Genomic DNA, 6,000 nt, shown 5'->3' with positions numbered 1-6,000 from the left:
CTCAATATAATCCAAAACTGAACTAATTATCTTCCCATCCCCTAACCCTCCTCTCATCCTAGATTCCTTTTTTCTATAAAGGGTACCATGATCTTCACAAGCACATGTTTGCAACCTAGGTATTATCCTTGACTCTCCACTCTCTCACTCCCCCATATTCAATCAGTTGCCAAGTCCTGTTTTTTTCTACCTTCATAACATCTCTCATATATGTCCTCTTCTCTCTTCTGATACAGCAACCACTATGGAGCAGGCCTTAGTTACCTCATTCCTGGATTACTTCAATAGCCTGCTGGTTGGTCTTTCTACCTCAAGTCTCTCCCCCACTTCATTTAACTGTCAAATTGATCTTCCTATGGTACATTCTGTTGTCACATGTCACCACACCATAATCTTTGATAGTTCCCTATCACCTCCAGGATCAAATAGAAAATCCTCTTGTTTGGCATTCAAAACTCCTACCTTTCCAGTCTTCTTTCACCTTATTTCCCTCCATGAACTTTGCAATCCAGTGACACTGACTTCTTTGCATATAACACTCCATCTTTCAAGTCCATGCATTTTCATTAGCTGTCCCCTATGCTGGAAATTCTCTCCCTCCTCATTTCTGCCTCCTAACCTTCCTAGCTACCTTCAGGTCTCAGTTAAAATCCCTTCTACAATAAGCTTTTCCTAGTCCTCTTTAATCTTAGTCTTTCCTCTGTGGTTATCTCCAGTTTATCTCCTATGGAACGAGTTCATACATAATTGTTTGCATGCTGTCTCCCCGATTAGAGTGTGAGCTCCTTGAGAAAATGGACTATCTTTTGCCTTTCTTTGTAACCCCAGCAGTTAGCAAAGTGCCTGACATATTGTGGGTATTCAAAAAATGTTTACTGACTGCCTGAAATAGAAATATCTGTTTGGGTTTTAAAATCCTTTACAACCTGGTCCCAATCTACCTTTCCAGTCTTGGAAATCACTCCCGCTTCTTGCCCTCTTTGGTTCTGTGGAACTGACCTTCTTGCTGTTCCTCATAGTTATATAAAAATACAACTAAAATATACAAACATAAATAAGAAATTAAAATTATAATACCATCCATTAAGCAGAACCATGTAAAGAAAGACCAGATTTATAATGAAAACTTTCTGTTGAATTGAAATCAGAGACAATTCACTTTTGCCTGTATTTTTTTTTCATTGCATGATGGAAAATATTACAACATGACTTCTCCTGAAAAGCTGTTCTATTCACAGAATATTATGACATATTTGTGAATTGCATTGTGTATCTTTCAACAAAGAAGTATCTAAAAATAAATTCACCAGCTTGGCTAGTTACATTGCTCAAACCGAAGAGAAATAAAATGTAACCATTAAAGTACACCGTATACCAGGTAATCCCATTCATCATAAAAACTATTTCTTGTTCTTGGATAAGAGACCCCTGTAGCTATGTCTTAATGAGTACTTCAACTTTGCTGTCTGTCTTAAGAGTTACCAGGAAGGTTATGAGCCCTCTCAAAGGAAGAAGAATGGATTTACAGTGAAAACTTTCTGTTGAGTTGAAATCAGAGTTCACTTTTGCCTATTTTTTCATTGTGTAATGGAAAATATTACATGACTCCTGCTGAAAAGCTGTTATATTCACTGAATATTATGATATATTACTTGTTGATTATATTGTGTAGCTTTCACTAAAGAAGTATCCAAAGATGCTCTCCCCAAGGTCAGGGAGTGGCAGCCCCTCTGCCACCGCTGCTGAACCCTTCCACTGGCACAGTACCCAACTGGGCCAGGGAGCTCCTTTATCCCCACTATTAGGGACTGGGATCATGAGACCTATACTCTTAAACTAAAAAGATGAAGAAAACAGAGGTTCAGAGATGAAATGAGTTTCCCAAGGTAATATAACTATTCTATGTTTACATCAGAAATCAAAGAGAAAGGGACAGCTAGGTGGCGCAGTGGATAGAGCACCAGCCCTGGATTCAGGAGTCCCTGAGTTCAAATCTGGCCTCAGACACTTAACACTTACTAGCTGTGTGACCTTGGGCAAGTCACTTAACCCTCACTGCATCTCAAAACAAAAAAACAAACAAAAACAAAAAGCTATATGGCAAGCCATAAAGAAAAAAAGAGATGGAATTAGTTATTGAGAGGTTACAAGAGTCGCAGAAATACCTCACCCAGAAGTATCGTATTCCTGTTTTAGGTTTGGAAATGCCTGACAAACATCACATGGTCTGTGGGGGTAAAAAAGTTTCAGATACACAAAAACACTGGAAGTTCTTTGAAGCTGGAGAACTGGAAGTTTTCCACCTCTTCTTATATATGTAGCTTGGGTAGTATTCTGACACCAGTACCTAACAGAGATTACTGAAAAAACAGGTAGGCTTGGGGGCGGCTAGGTGGCGCAGTGGATAAAGCACCAGCCCTGGATTCAGGAGTACCTGAGTTCAAATACGGCCTCAGATACTTGACACTTACTAGCTGTGTGACCCTGGGCAAGTCACTTAACCCCCACTGCCCTGAAAAAAAAAAAACAAAAGCAAAAACAGGTAGGCTCTTTGGTACTAATATGTTCAACAGTGCAAGATGAAGACAGGAGGATGAAAACCTGGTGAGGAAAAGAAAATGATTTTTGTGCAATTGAGAAGAATGATGGTCAAGCACCCAGCAATAAAAACAACTATTCACATGCATTATCCAGCCTTATCTTCTGCCCTCCCCTAAAGAACATGCTCAGCATCTTTTTAAGAAGAGCTGTGTCTCCCTTCAACAATCCAATCAAAGAGTGCTGGTCAGTCATGACTCAGTCACCATGTCAGTAGTTGGCATCTTAGGGGAATCTTAAAGCCTGTTTAACACCTAACCCTCTTCCCCAATAATCAAGAAAAGAACCAGGAGCCTACAAAGAGAAACAGTTTCCTGTTCACTGAAAATAATGCAAAAAATTCAGGAGACGGAGTTAGCTATGAAAACGCTAGCTCCTCCAGGAATATTATTTAAATAACCTCTCCTGATCCTTTCTTAATTCAATACCAAGAGAAATAAACTATTTTGATTTGCTAACTTAAGCATGTGATGTCTCCTTATTTTTGTAACCTTCAGATTAAATTTCTAAAAATTAAAAAAAAATGTAAACCTAAGTGTCTAAGAACTAAAATGCATAAGATAGTGTTTTTAACAATGTGCCAGAGAGGGGCAGCTAGGTGGCACAGTGGATAGAGCACCAGACCTGGATTCAGAAGGACCTGAGTTCAAATCCAGCCTCAGACACTTGATACTTACTAGCTGTGTGGTCCTGGGCAAGTCACTTAACCCCCACTGCCCCCCCCAAAAAAAACAAAAAACAATGTGCCAGAGAAAGAAACCAAATTTCTGACTGGAAGAACTAGAGAAAAGTTTTGGAGAGCAATTGAGATGGATTTATTTATTCCCATGTTTCAAGAATTTTATAAGTTATTTGTAGACTTTCATAATTATTTTATGATTATTTAGAGTAATACATTTGGAAGTTTGATAAATAAATGTAATGATAAGGGTAATTTTGTTATGGTTTCACAGTGAGTAATTTCTTTTGGATGATATATTTTATTGTTTCTTTTTGAACAAAACAGTCAAATTATTAAATAAGCTAAAATAGGCTAATTTTTAGTATTAAAATGATTTCTCTAGGTTATACCTTTGGTTGAAGTAGTTGTTTTGTGGATAAAATGTTATCCAACATAAATTCTTGGAATATATTTCACTAAATCATTAAATATCTATTACATCCAAAAAAAGTATCTTAAAATAAATTCACTCTGCTTAGCTTTGACTCCAAGGAACAACACGCCCATTCCATCCCATCCCCTTACTCCCTAGTATCACCTGAAATCTCATCACCACAAAATATGGCTCAGGTTTTGATAGTCTACACCTTGCTCTGATTGGAAGGCTGATGGACAGAGCACTAAATGCCCCAAAACTTCCTTTACAGAGGGCTCACAACCTTCTTGATAACTCTATTTTCCATCAGCAGCTGTACTTGACTTCTATTCCGTGGAAAACTATGTCCCCATGCCAAATACCCACTGATCCCTCCCCACACACACTTCTCAGCTTCCTTTTGTGTTATACCGTAAGCTCCTTGAGAGCAGGGGCTGTCTCTTTTTTCTTATATGTATCTTCAGTGCCAAGCAGAGACTGCCTGATAAGTAGTAAGTATTTAATAAATTATTGAATTGAAAAATTAGAGCAGGGGTATTTCTTTAACAATTGTAAAAGTATTTGGTCACTTCCTTTTCTGCCCTTGGGCAGGAAATGTTTTCTCATTCCACTAACAAATCTTCCCAGTTGAATCCCAAATATGCCTCCCAAAACACTCCCTTTTCTCTGTTTGATTCACCCTTCCTCTCCCTCTCCCTTCTGTGAAATGTGCTACTTAGATATCCTAAATTGCCACAGAATGCTGGTGATTAGCTGTATATACTAAGTAAGCCTGAAAATTTATTTTTAAAAAAATCTGTACCCTAAGAAGCTGAAAGTGCTACCAGCAAGCAAATTTCCTTTGCATGCCAATAAAGCTTTTTCTTTTCAATTTGCAACACAAGTTATTTGATGTCAGTGGATGCAGCTGGTGGGTGAGATTCTGTTATCTCCAGAAATCCAGGCTGATAAATTCCCCAACAAAATTAACTGACATTTTAATTTCTAACAGAGAATTATTATCTTCAAGTATACCCCATCCCCCAGGGCATGCACAAGAATTAAAAAAAAATAATGTAGCTCCTTTCCAGTACAGATTTTTTTCATTCATCTATTTCTATCCACAATGCCTTGTTTGTAATAAGTGTATAATAGATGTTTGTTGATTTATTGCTCTTACTAATTAGCATTATGTGTTTTATAAAATATTAAAATATTAATAACATTTTAGTGAGAGAAAAAAGTGTTTGTCATTAATAAATTTACCTTTCCAGCCTTATATATTTATTCCTTTCTTGCACTCTACAATCCAACCAAACTTTTTTTTAATGAAATATTATTTAATTTTTATCTCATCCTTTTAAAGTTCCTATTTTGTGCTTTATATTGTACATATAGTACAGTAATGCATTAATACATTAATATATACATATTTAGACACAGATTTAGAATTAAAATGTAGTTTTAGAATTCAAGCTCTTTGAAGGCAAGGACTAATTAAAATTTTTTTTGTATCACCCATGCTTAGCATGGCACATAGTAAATTTTGCTGTTCATTCATTTCAGTTGTGCCTGAGACTTCATGATCCCATTTGGGGTTTCCTGACAAAGATACTAGAGTGGTTTGCCATTTTATTCTGCAGCTCATTTTACAGATGAGGAAACTGGGGCAAACAGGTTTAAGTGACTTGTCCGGGGTCACACAGCTACCAAGTATCTGAAGCCAAATTTGAACTCAAGAAGAGTCTTCCTGACTTCAGGCATGGCACTCTATCCACTTCACCACCTAGGTACCATGAATACCACTAAGGAAAGCCATATGTGTTTTCAGACATTCAAATATATACTTTCATTGCAGTTATATGAGAATACAGCTGAATGCTACTTAATAAATACTGATTGATGGATTGAAGGTGCATACCCAAAGCTTTGCTGATAGGAGCTCACTTTCAAAAAAAAAAAAAAAAGTCTGGAGACCGCTGCCCTGCACCAATAAAATTTCAGCTCTAGTCCAAAAGAAAATGATCAGCATACTCAAGGAAACTTAGAGACGGTGATCTGGCCTTGAAGTCAGCAAGACATAGGTTAAGTGTCATCTCTATAATGAGCTAAGTGGTGCAGTGGATACAACACTGGGCTTGGAGTCAAGACAGTAACAGTGTGACCATGGGAAAATTACTTAACCCCTAATTTGCTTCAGTTCCTTATCTGTAAATTGAGTGCAAACTGGAGAACATGGTAAACCATACGGGTATCTTTGCCAAGAGAACCTCTTAGATTAAAGTCCATGAAGTCATGTAGAGTCAAACAACCATAACCAATAAGC

At 37.3% G+C, this 6,000-nt stretch overlaps 1 pseudogene; it reads left to right on the top strand.

The window, feature by feature from the left end:
• Positions 1-1,696: 1,696 nt before the first annotated feature.
• LOC122738386 lies at positions 1,697-2,997 on the top strand (annotated as a pseudogene).
• Positions 2,998-6,000: the final 3,003 nt, after the last annotated feature.

The sequence above is a fragment of the Dromiciops gliroides genome, chromosome 2, assembly GCF_019393635.1.
Source record: "Dromiciops gliroides isolate mDroGli1 chromosome 2, mDroGli1.pri, whole genome shotgun sequence".
Taxonomy (NCBI): Eukaryota; Metazoa; Chordata; class Mammalia; order Microbiotheria; family Microbiotheriidae; genus Dromiciops; species Dromiciops gliroides.
Note: the sequence above shows the minus strand (reverse complement) of the source record. Positions and strands in the feature narration are given on the sequence as shown.